Consider the following 12,965-nt stretch of genomic DNA (forward strand, 5'->3'; position numbering starts at 1 on the left):
TTTATTTTTTTAAGATTTTAAATATTTATTCATGAGAGACACAGAGAGAGGCAGAGACACAGGCAGAGGGAGAAGCAGGCTTCCTGCAGGGAGCCCGATGTGGGACTCGATCCCGGGACTCGAGGATCATGACCTGAGCCAAAGGCAGATGCTCAACCACTGAGCCACCCAGGTGTCCCTAAAAGTAGTTTAAAAGTGGAGGATACCAAGGCCCTTCAAATGAATATACTAGAAACAAGTTTGCCTGCTAGCAAACAGAATGCCTTGTGCTGGGAGGTGGGCCTCCGTCAGAAGTGCTCCGTTGGTGAGCGTCCCCTTGGCAAGCACTTGATGATCCACTTTGGTGAGACGTGAGTGGTCAGAGTCATCAGCCCCACATCGGACCGGTTGTAGCACTGGGTTCATCCCTGAGGGCAGAGAGTCTCTGACCACTGGTGTCCAACCAGGGCCTTCTCTTGAAGACTTTGGAAAGGCCTGCTGATCTTGGAGCGGGCATCCTGGAGGGACCCTCTCTGTTTGCAGCTCTCCTGTGGAGGCATAAAGGGCCACATGGTGATCTGCCCTTTGAAGTCTACGCTGGGGTTAGATGCCCCGGTACAGGGCAGGGTCACATCTCCTCTGACCTTAAATCACGTGTTCAGGTTGGGATTGGGCTCCGCACAATAGAAGCTCTTTCTCTGTTCACCTAACAGTCACGGGCAGGTGTTCAGGTGGTGGGTTCTTTCAAGGTCTCTCCCATCGTCAGTACACGGCTTCCATGGCCACCATGGTGTTCCTGATGCAGCCAATTTGAAGGAGGAAGAGCATGGAGGTGGGAACTGGGGGACTCATAGAATAGGCCTGAAGAGAGACCCTTTTCTTCATTTCCCAATGGCTAGAACCAGCCACACGCCTCAGTCACTGTGAGGGAGACAGGGAAGTGACTCAGAGAAAAAGAGGAAATGGATTCTGATGACAGGCTGTTTGCCACATCCAGGGTCAGAGTCTAGTAGGAGGCGAGTGCCCGGCGCATGCTTGCTGACTAAACACGCCCAGTGAAGAGCTTAGCTAGTTTATGCAGTGATGGGAGCAACAGCAGAAACATGGTCTGCAGAGAATCTGTCAAAAATTGTTGATTTTCTGGGACTCCCAGGTGGCTCAGTGGTTGAGCATCTGCCTTTGGCTCAAGGCGTGACCCCGAGGATCCTGGGATCGAGTCCTGCATTGGGCTCCCCGCAGGGAGCCTGCTTCTCCCTCTGCCCGTGTCTCTGTATCTCTCTGTGTCTCTCATGAAAAAATAAATAAAATCTTTAAAAAAAATTGTGGGTTTTCTGCTCACAGTTTCTGCTCACATATCTCATTAGGTTGAAAAACACTTCATGGAATGCATATTGTCCCCACTGTGTCCTGGGTGCTAGGCTACATGCTAGAGATGCCCCTCCGGATAACACCAGGTTCCTGCCTGCGAGGCGCTTACGGCCTATGTGACCAAGGACACATCCCGTGTCTGTATATTCAACTGGCTACGGTTCCACCAGAAAGCCAGATACTGTTAAATTCATAACCGGGGTTGCATCCCCTTTGGTGGATTTATCTCAAATCCTTTAAACACTGAACCATATGTTGAAACCCTCAATGGACTATTAATCAAAATTGTGTTCTGGGCTCTGGAGCCCTGATTGAAAATGCATCTGCGTAAGTAGCCTTTTTGGAAAAATTGCACATCTTACATTGACGCAAGCAATCAAGTCTTCCCCACCCTTCACAATGGAAAAACAGAAACGGCAGCTCATCCAGATGAAAAACAGGATGATTTTATTCTAATGAGAATGCAGGGCTAGCGCAATTACAGACAAGTGTGCAACATTAGTGAGGTCTTTCTATTTTGGCGAGTAGTTATGTGAAAATACCCTTCGGCTTTCCCGCTGCCTTGTGAGGCTCAGAAATGAATGGCTCTTGATGTATTTGAATGTAATCACGAGTACATCTCACGGTATCAGTTTCCACTTTATAGAGGGAGCTGGATTCTCCGGAACAGCGAAGACACGGAATTTGCGAGCCAGAGGACACAGGTGGAGCCCAGGCTGACAGCAGGGACAGTCTAGGATGAGGCCATCGGCCCGTCGCCTCTCTACACAGATGCCCCTTCAGGTTAGCCACCTGAGAGCCTAAGAGGGACAGGAACCTGTACCATGTGGAAGTCAATTCTTGAATCTCTGCTACTCTTACTCGGCTTTGTTAGGAGGAATAAAATTAATTCACATTTATGCCTTTCCTGCATCCATCCTGGAATTTACACCTGCCCGTCGGTCCCGCCAGTGGTGGGGACTGGCGTGAGGACGAGATTGGGCCATAGAAGATGATGGATTAGAGTCTCCTGATGTTTTAAGCTCTGAATCTGGAGATAGGGATCTGTCTTGCCCATTTGAAGTTAACGTGTTGTTAATAAAAAATGTCTGATTTTTTTAAAAGATTATTTTTATTTATTTATTTATTTATTCATTTATTCATTCATTCATTCATTCATGAGAGACACACAGAGAGAGAGGGAGGCAGAGACACAGGCAGAGGGAGAAGCAGGCTCCACGCAGGGAGCTCGATGCGGGACTCGATCCCGGGTCTCCAGGATCACACCCTGGGCCGAAGGCAGGTGCTAACCCACCGAGGCACCCAGGGATCCCCCAAAACTCTGATTTTTGAAGGAGAAAGTATATGTGTGCATAAGTGAAGGCACACGCCCCAGAGTCAGCATTAATATTCTAATTATATAAGGGATTAACTTATTTTAAATGTATTTCTTGTTATTGATGCGTGCTGGCTAAGCAACAGCTAATTCCGTTTTTAAGACGCCAGACTCTATTTCCCCAGGGAAGCAACAGACCTGTATCCTCAAAGGTGTAAACATCTAATTATAGAGGTAACAACACAGGCTGTTAGGATGTCAAATGCTATGATGACTTAGAGTTTTGTTTTGAATTTCAAGTTTAGCTAAGGTAACCATACCCCCCTCTTTGTTCCCCACTGAATGGCCAAGGAGAGAAACTTCCCAAATATTCCTGAGAAACAGAGAAGAAGAGAGTGAAACTCACCTGCCATAAATCTTTCAAACTCTGAAAAAAAAAAAAAAAAAAGGCGGGGACTTTGCTGTGTTTGGAGACCTAACAGGAGAGGAGACTCTCCATGAATTCATGGAAGGTCTCAGGTGTGTCAGGCTCCGCCAGCCCCAACCTGGGCCATAGGTGTAATGGATGCATTATGCCTGCCCACACTCAGGCTGTTCTCATAGGGCCGTGACTACCCTCCCCACCCCTGAATTCACAATAGTTGAGTAGGACTTAAAGGGATCTGCTGGGTCAGCACATTAGAAGGAGAGGAAAGGAAGGGAGTGGAAGGGAGGGAGAGAAGGATGATACTGAGTGAAAATAAAGTATCTCCCCACCCGTCACTAAGAGAGGAGCCCATGGGAGCTGCATAACCCCTGCCCCCCTGCTGGCCAAGGCATTATTCCCGCCACCTGGTGAAGAATTATACTTGCTGCTACAAAGAATATACACATTTGAAGTTCTATTAAATGTTCTTAGTTTGCAGAAAGTTAGAACCAATGAAAACCACTCACACAAAGACAGAATACTAGCTTAAAAAAATAATTGTAATCATCAGGTAGGAAAATCTTTACTAGTTCCTCCTTTTAGAGGGCAGATGGAACATGATGATTGAAGTTTGCATGATTTGTGATTAGCATCTCTGCATAATCAGGACTTCAGCACCCTGATTGCTCCTATTTGCTTCTTTCTAGGAAAAAAAAAATCATTGGTTACTGTGACAGGTAAAGCTCTTTTCATGTTTTCTCATTCTGTTCAATTCCTTTTCTTGTAAAATTCAATTTGCAACCTTTGCCCACTTTTCTTTTGTCTCTTAATTATTGATTTGTAAGAGTTTTTTCTATAAGAAGGATATTAACTTCTGTCAATTTTGTTATAAATAATTTATCATAGGTCTTTCAACTATTTGGTCACGTAGAAATCATTTTTATTATTACTTAGCTATTTACATTTTCATATACACCCATTATTTTCCTTTAAGGGTTTCTGGCTTGGCAGTTACAGTCAGAAATTCATGTTCATTTTAAAATTACAGAAGCATTCACTAAAATTTTCTCCCAGGAGGGGCGTCTGGTTGGCTCAGTCTGTGAAGTGTGTGACTCTTGTTCTCCAGGTTTGAGTATGAGACCCACATTGAGTATAGAGATTATTTAAGAATAAAATCGTTTAAAATAAATTAATAAAATTGTCTCCCAATAGTTTCATGGTTTCATTTTTAAAAATATGCATATTTATATCTTTACTGTCTGCGGGCATATGATGTGACTTCAGGTTTTAACCTTTTATCCCCCCTCAAATGACTTGTTAGTTTTCCTAATAACCTCACTTGGATTTTTTTCTCATTTTCTCATTGTTTTAAATTCATATGGATGTTTGGACCTATTAGTGGACTTCCAATCTGTCCTGGTGCCAATTGTACGGTTGCTCTACAACTTTAGAGATTATTAGGGTATGTCCCAATCATTACTTTTCTATTTTCAATTTTTTTCTATTCTCATGTTTTCTTACAACTGAATTTTACATTTATATGATCTTTACCTTTTTTCAAGAAGAGCCTTGTTTGGTATATGCTGTAGTGAGAATAATGCTCCCCACCCACAAAAGACGTTCATGTCCTAATTCTCAGGACCTGTGAAACTATTAACTGCCCTGACAAAGGGGCTTCGTCGATATTATTAGATTAAGGATCTTGAGGTGGGAAATGATGGGTCATCCGGTTGGGCTCAGTGTAATCATAAGCATCCTTTTAAATGGAAGAGAGAAGCATCAGAGGGAGCTGGTAGGATGGGTGAATGGTCAGAGAGTTGCAACTGTGCTAGATTTAAAGACAGAAGAAGGAGCCACAAGACCAGGAATGTGGATGAGTTCTAGGGGCTGAAAAAGGCAGAGAAGAGGTATCTCCCCTAGAACCTCCAGAAGAAATGCAGACTTTGATTTTTGGACCTCTCACCACTAGAATTTTAAGAGAATAAATCTGCATTGTTTAAGCCACTAAGTTCGTGGTGGTTTGTTATGACAACAGTAGGCAACTAAAAGGGTATACTTTCTAGATTCCTCTATACCTGAGAATCTGTATGTTGCTCTCACACATAAACAATAGCTTGATAACTTAAAGAACTGGGTTACAATAATTTTCCCTCAGAATTGTAGAGATATTGATATGTTGATTTTTCGCTTTTTGTCCTGCAAAAGATAAGTTTGAAGCCAATCTGACTGCACGTTCACCTTTAAAACGCTTTCCTTAGGTCTAGGAATAAAGTCCCTTTACCCTTGAAATACATTATCATGATCTATGGGTCTCTTTCTACTCATTTTTCTTGGTGTTGGTAGACCCTTTGACATGTAGGCTTGTATCTATCTTCAACCAGGAAAATTGTTTGGATATTATTTCTATGACTACTGAATCTACTCCCACTCAACATTATCTGCTTCTTAGAATTCCCTTCATAGTTAGAGTTGGTTTCTTGTCTCTACTATCAACATCTCATGCTGTTGGGTTTTTTTCAATCAACTGCTATAATACAGTATTTTATTACAGTTTAGCATTGCATGTCTCTCCATACTTCTCAGGGCAAAATGAAGCAAGATATATCAGAAATCAACAGCACACCAACATCACAACCCATGGGTCCATGGTGTATATGCTACAATCTAGGTGATGTTAGGCTGCTGGCTTTCACACCATCGAAAATGCACTTTGTATTTGTTTCATTTTGTGCAAACATAGTTCTTGGATTGAACCAATGTGATTACTAGACAACTAATACCATGATTTGCACATTAATGGCTAAGTAAAATTAAACTTATATATAATAAAGCTGACTGAGCTCATTTCATACTTCCTGCTTTGGGAACTTCCACCTAAAAGCATTTATAATGAGTCATGTGTTCAAACACATGCTCAAGTGAAGGGGAATAATGGGAAGTGGAAGCCAACAAAAGCATCAGGATTTTTCTGGAAATGACTCAGAAAAGGCTTTTAAAAAGAGGTTTTCATCATGGCTTCATGAAGTGCAGCATCTTATGACTAAGCTTATTCCAAATGAAGCATAAATACTTACATGATGCAAGAGTTCTGGATAACAGAAAAGTGGATTTACTCTATCCGAAGGTTGGTCTCCATAAAAAGTAGGTGAAAATATCTTTATATGTATATGACAAATGACTCCAAGAAAAAGCCACTCAATTTATTTAGAGTATATAAGAGTCCTGACTTCGATAATCCCAAGTAAACTGTGTTCTAGGAACAGGATTATTGGAGATTGATGACATATATTTCTTACAGAAATCCAAACCAAATTAAATTAAACCTGGGCATCAGGGGGCACAAAAATTACACAAAACCTCATTTTTTGGTCAAAAGGGTAGCTTTTGTTGACTTTGAAAACTTAACACTTTAAAAAACTCTCCCATGGAGACCTTCTAGAAGCTCCTGACCCAATGAGACGTAGATTACTTCAGATTAACGGGGATGTAATTGATGCACTTCTAAGCTTCTAATTTAATACAGTTATTTTAGTTCTGAGTGTGTTCCCAAGAGGGTACCAGGTGTAGAAGTGATGTAGACAGTCAAGGCTGGGAATGGGTGTTGGGTGAAGACCAGGTGTAAAGAAATCTTCCTCCAAGATTTCTGCTGAGGCGTGTTAGGAGTGGAAATGCTTAGGACCACAGCTCCCCATGTCTGAATGAACTCACCATTGCTGCCATTACCCACCACAGCAGACACCTGATGGTCAGCCTACACTTGGACCTCCCTCACTGTCACTCCTACTCTGTTATCACCATTATGACAACCTCAGTTGAGGTCTTCCTAACTTCTCACCTGCCCACCTGAGGGGCCATTATTGTTAAAAATGGGCCATTGATTTGAACAGACACTTCACCAAGGAAGACAATGGCCAATTAGCACAGGAAAAAGATGCTCAGTGTCACTGGTCTTCTGGAAAGTGAAAATCAAAACCACAACAAGATATCACTTCAGACCCAAATTAAAATAAATAATACCAAGAGCATCAGAAATTGGCCGGGATGTGGAGCAACTAGAACTCTGACACATCGCTGGTGAGAGAATAAGCAATACAACCACTTTGTAGGGCTCTGGGTGGTTTCCTGTAAAGCTGAACACAAGTTCACCCTGTCTCAGCGAATCCCCTCCTAGGTGTTTACCCAAGAGAAGTGAGAACATATGTCTACAAGAAGCCTCATACGAGAGCATTCATAGCAACTTTATTTATTATAGCCCCAAACTGGAAGCAATCCAAACGTTCATTAGCAAGAGAAATGACAAACAGATTGTTGTTTATTCATACAATGGAGTATGTCTCAGCAATAGAAAGAAATAAACCACTGATGGATTGTGAAGACATACGGAGGGCAAAAGAAGCCAGACAGTTCCACACCGTACAGTTGCATTTATATGAAGTTCAAATACAGGCAACACTAATCTATACGGTAAGAGAAACCAGAATGGTGGTTGCCTCCGGGAGTAAGAACGATTAAGGGCTTGGGAATTTTTTTCTATTCTATTTGTGTGTCGAAACTTATAGAACCAAACACGATCTGTGGGTGTTCTCGTTTTTCACTTATGATAAAAATACACAGAATATATTTATTGCTCCTATTTTTGGCAATTTTAGCCTGTACTTGATAAATCTTTTCAAGGTGCAGAATGGAGTTTTCCTTAAATCAGGAAATTCGTATTCTAGCACATGCTATTCCTTCTTTTCCATGGCTTCTTATCTCTTCCTCAGAAATTCCAATTACCTGAAATTTTTCACATTCTCCAGTGTTCCACTTTTTTGTCCTTCTCGTCTGCATTCTAAGAGAACTTCTCAGCTCCTCCTCCCCATCACAGAGAGCGCTTCTTCTGTTTATGGCTTCCATGTACAGCTTTTAATTCTGAAATTTATCTAGCGTCTAACACTACTCTCTCAGTGCACACAGCTCCCTTGCCATCTCTCCTGCTGACGCGGAAACGAAAAACCCAGCCTTTGGAATCAGATCTTGTTTGTCAGTATGGGCTCCAGCCTATACATAGGATGTCAGGCAAATTAATTTAATTTTATGTGCCTGTTTTTCTAATCTGCAAGATGAGGATGGGAGCTGTAACCACTTCATAGTATTAATTGTCACAATTTTGTGAGCTGACGATTGTACAATACTTAGCCCAGCTCTGGACATAAAGTACTGAATAAATATTAGCTTCCAGCAGAAGCAACAGCAGCAGCAGGAGCATCTTCATCATGGCTGGACTGGCCTTCCTCCTGACAACTATTCCATTTCAAGCTATTCACTACTCACCTTCTAGGGCTTTCATACCCTGGCTGATGCATGGCGGACTTCCAGCGAGCACCTGTCGAAGAAACAGATAAATTTGCTCCTTTATTTCTATCATCTACTCTGACACTGTAGTGTAGCATCACTGCGTTTTTTGTTGTTAATGAAACTCAATTATTAGTGAAAATCTATTCTTGGAACAGATTTTAAAACAATGAATCAATTCCTCTCCCCAGAAAAAATATCATTACAACGTCACCTTGACAGCGCTTGAACAAAGAACCCATCAGGAGTGGAAAACTGATTCCATGTTGAATTTTTATTCAGACAGACATTATAACAAGACTACATTGGAATTAGTTTTCATGAAATAGGAATTTGGAGGGAGGGGTATGCCTGGTGGCAGTGGTTATTAAAATTTTATTCTTTAAGATTTTCAAGACATAAAAAAAAAGATTTTCAAGACATTTTCTGACTTGTTTTCTTTTTCTTTCATGACATCTCAAAATAAGTTATTGGAGAGATGATTTTAAAAAAAAGGCCCCTTTCTGCCTGGCTGGCTCAGTCGGTGGAGCATGTGACTCTTGATCTCAGGGTTGGGAGTTCGAATCTCACATTGGGTGTAGAGATTACTTAAAAATAGAATCTGAAAGAAAGAAAGAAAGAAAAAGTTCCTTTCATCTAGTTTCTTAATGTTTAAGTAAATCTCAACCTTAAAAGGATAGGTACATCTCAGGTTTTAACTTCAATATTCCAAACCAGATGCCTAAATGAGAACTATTCATCCTCTGTAGGCAGAAGAAATCAAGATTGCTCACATCAGAGTTTAATCCATCAGGCTTCAAGCCCTAGGCATTGATGAGCCAACTCCTTTTCATGTTCTGCAAAATTCTTTGCACCACTGTTGTCAGCAGCTCAAGTGAGACTTTGGTGGAGCCCACTGGAGTTGGTCCATTTTCCCCGTGACCATCATGGCCACAGTGACCAGCCAACCAAACCTAGCACTTTGGCTTCTCCACACCCTCGTCACACCAGGGTCTGTCACAGATAAGACAATCCTCATTGACACCTTTGTCACCACCTCCATGTCTGACATTTTGCTGACTGTACAGCTATCTGTGTGGTCAGGATCCTGCCCCTCTGTCTGCTTTTGGTAGAGAGCTGAGCTGCAGGACCCTTCCTGTATCTTGTGAGCTTCTTTCTATCCTCACGTCCTCTCCAATAAGTGAGCCTTCCAATGATAGGAAATTCCTTTCCCCACCAGACCAATATGGCCCCAGGCACATGGAGTAGATACACGTGACCTAAGACGGCTTCCCTACACCCTCAACAGCTCCAATCACTGGATATATTAGTTATCTATTTGCATAACAAATTACCCCAAATTTAGCGTGTTAAAACAACAGGTACTTAAGAACTCACACAGTTTCTGAGGGTCAGATATCCAGGAGCAGTTTAGCCGGGTGGTTCTGGTTCAGAAGAAGAAAGAAAGAAAGAAAGAAAGAAAGAAAGAAAGAAAGAAAGAAAGAAAGAAAGAAAGAAAGAGAAAGCTCCTTTCATTTAGTTTCTTAATGTTTAAGTATGAGATTTCATGAGATTTCAGTAATGCTGTTGACACAGACTGCAGGCTCTAAAGATTGACCAGGACTGGAGGTCTCACCTTCAAGCTCACTCATGTGGCTGTCACAGGAAGATTCCATCTCTTGCCATATGGACCTCTCCACGGAGTGCCCAGAGCAAGAGACACAGGAGAGAGAAAGAGCCCACACCCGATAGGGGACCGCAGCTTCATTAGTAACTTAATCTCAGAAATGATATCCCTTGACTCCTGCCATGGTCTATTCACTCATGAGTCATTAAGTCCAGCCCACACTCACAGGAAAGAGAATTTAGCTCCATCTCTTGGAAGAAGGAATATCAAGAATTTTTGGACACATTTAAAAATCACCACCCTGAGTTAACATAGGTATCTTCTCAGATGTATGAAAATACAGTTACATGAACTCATAATGTGTGAGCTTATTTCTTATCCTAGAATGTTCAGATTCCTGAAGAAAATAACCCAAGGCTCAGAACTGCCCCAGCCCCAGAGGGGAAGGGGATTCTCTGCTTTTCTGTCCCTCTGATCCATCTGGTTGCTCATTAACACGGTACAGGTGGGCCCCTGACAAAGCAGAACTAATGAATTATCTCAATGCAAGAGGGAGAGTATGTGAGAAAGCCCCAGAAAGGGGCAGAAGTGGCTTTATTGCTGTAGGCAACATAATAGATTAACTCTTCATCCGAAGAGTGATTCATCGTCCTGTCACAGACTCACTGAGCTGGAAAGAAAGTCAGGTCTCTTAACTGTCTGGGAAGTGGGGCTTTTGGATGAGAGTCAAACCCAAGAGAGTCATGGCTGTCCTGACAAGTTTGAGAAGAAGTTTAAGGAATCGTATAGCGGGTCTCAGGGCTTTGACACCGATTTGAGTAGCTCAAGTATCTTGAAAGATGAGAACAACTTTAAAACACGAAAGGGAGACAGAACGTGAAGACTGCTAACTCTGGGAAACGAACTAGGGGTGGTAGAAGGGGAGGAGGGCGGGGGGTGGGAGTGAATGGGTGACGGGCACTGGGGGTTATTCTGTATGTTAGTAAATTGAACACCAATAAAAAATAAATTAAAAAAAATAAAACACGAATATTCCTCTCTGCACATGGCTTCCTCCTGCAGAAGTGATTCTATCCTGTTCCTTGCAATGCTCTGTAGAAGGTCTGGTGATGCTCCTCCTCAGGAGCATCGGTGCGTGGTTTTATCAGGCTGTATATATTCCGGTGTTAGATGTCACATCCAGCCATGTGCCTGCAGAGGAAGTGAAATAGCATTAACAAACATACTACACAAAAACACGACACTGTTTCCCAAAGCGTGTTCTGCAGAACACTGGTCCCACGAATTACTCCATGAGTAAAAAATCGTATGGCAAAGGGAACATGTGAGACATTGCATTAAATAAACACTGTCACCTGGAAACACACAATAGACATTAGTTTAGGAAGGCATTTGAAAACTCCTGCAGCCAAAAAATTCTTCTTCTTCTCCTCTTCCTTCTCCTTATTATTATTAATCTGGATTTCACCCAGTGCTTCCCAGGCATCTTTGTCTATGGAACACATGGAACTTTACACTTGAGAAAAGAAATGTATTTAGTTAATTTCTAACTAGTTTGCATTGTTGTCAAAGAACATAATCTGTAAGAAGTGTGTGTGTGTGTGTGTGTGTGTGTTTTAAATGTTGAGATTTTCTTTATGGTTCCATTTCTGTAGATATTCCATCCGCACGTGAGAAGAATGTGTGTTTCCCCATCGCTGAAAGCCAAGATATTTGAACGCCTATTGAACCCGGTTTGTGAATTAGTGTTGGGCTGATGCCCTATCTCTATACTAAAGTGTGTGTCTGTTTGACACATCAGTTACTGAGAAGGGTGGGTCGCGACCTCCTCAAGAATATCTCAGGGTCTCCCTGTAGTCTCTCAATTTTTGCTTTATGTATTTTGTGTAGCTAGTCAGGAATCATACAAACTCGGCATTGTCACGCAATCTAGAGTGGTCATTATTATCCATTGTTATAATTTATTTTGTCAGCTATTGCTATAATTGCTTCAGATGTCTTTAGTATTTGCCCTGTAGCCCTTACCTCTTTGAGCTCGCAGGATGCATATGTTTCCAGAGTGTCACATTTAAATAGGGCGTCATAGGTTTTCTTCTTACTAGAAATGAACTCTATTTTCAGTGGAAAGCTTAGTTCATTTTAATCTACCATAATTACTATATATGAAGACTTCTTTTTCATCTTCACCTTACTTTGTGCTTTCTATTTGCCCTGCTAATTGTTTATTTGGTTTTCCTTCTGTTTGAATAAGTTGATTTGTTGTTGGTGATTCCATTTTCTTCTCTTTCAACTTGAAAGTAGTACTCTCCCTTCCTCCTTCTGTCCTTCTCTCTCCTTTCTTCTCTCCCTCCCTCTCCTCCTCCTCCCTTCCTTCCTCTCCTCCTCCCTCTTCCTCTTTCTCTCCCTCCCTCTCGCCACATGTATGATGAAACAACACACAGGAACATTCTTTAGGTATGATGGCCTATTAATGGCATGACTCATAAACCACTCTTTTTCCAGCAATTCTACTGAAAGAAACCAATATCCAGTGGAAAGCCTCAAAAGTTTCAAGTGTTGATTTAAAAAAAAAAAAAAAAAGCTGTTAGACCTAATGTTATCTAATCACTCAAGGAGATCTCAAAAATTTATTAGAAATCATTTCAATCCAGGAGACAATGTGATGTGCAATGAATATTTAAATCCAATCACGTTAGATCTAACAGTACAACAAGAGATATAATTTCTGTTTGGGCTGAGCGGCTTGAGAAAAAGGATGATTTTATTTTTCTATTTGAATAATGAACACAGTAGAGATGAGAAATTTAATGACAATCTGAATTCCGTTATTGTTAAAATCAAGTCCAAGACATAGCACTGGAAAATCAAATCCATGTTGGCTGATGGAAACCCACGTTCTGATCTCAGCTCTGCCACAGGATTTCCACTCGACTCTGGAAAGTCACTCCCACTCCCTG

At 41.6% G+C, this 12,965-nt stretch overlaps 2 long non-coding RNA genes and 1 other non-coding gene across 3 annotated transcripts; 1 reads left to right on the forward strand and 2 right to left on the reverse strand.

Moving 5' to 3' along the window:
• On the reverse strand, positions 1-1,094 carry LOC125753648 (uncharacterized). Its single transcript, XR_007405945.1, has 2 exons — positions 624-1,094; positions 1-527 (listed from the first exon to the last, which is right to left on the reverse strand). It is a non-coding gene; the product is annotated as an uncharacterized LOC125753648 (long non-coding RNA).
• A 2,515-nt stretch (positions 1,095-3,609) lies between these two features.
• LOC125753656 (uncharacterized) lies at positions 3,610-10,156 on the reverse strand. Its single transcript, XR_007405966.1, has 3 exons — positions 10,018-10,156; positions 8,382-8,433; positions 3,610-3,771 (listed from the first exon to the last, which is right to left on the reverse strand). It is a non-coding gene; the product is annotated as an uncharacterized LOC125753656 (long non-coding RNA).
• On the forward strand, positions 3,633-3,766 carry LOC112670257 (U8 small nucleolar RNA). The gene has a single exon (XR_003142833.1). It is a non-coding gene; the product is annotated as a U8 small nucleolar RNA (small nucleolar RNA).
• Positions 10,157-12,965: the final 2,809 nt, after the last annotated feature.

Source organism: Canis lupus, chromosome 25 (assembly GCF_003254725.2).
Source record: "Canis lupus dingo isolate Sandy chromosome 25, ASM325472v2, whole genome shotgun sequence".
Classification (NCBI taxonomy): Eukaryota; Metazoa; Chordata; class Mammalia; order Carnivora; family Canidae; genus Canis; species Canis lupus.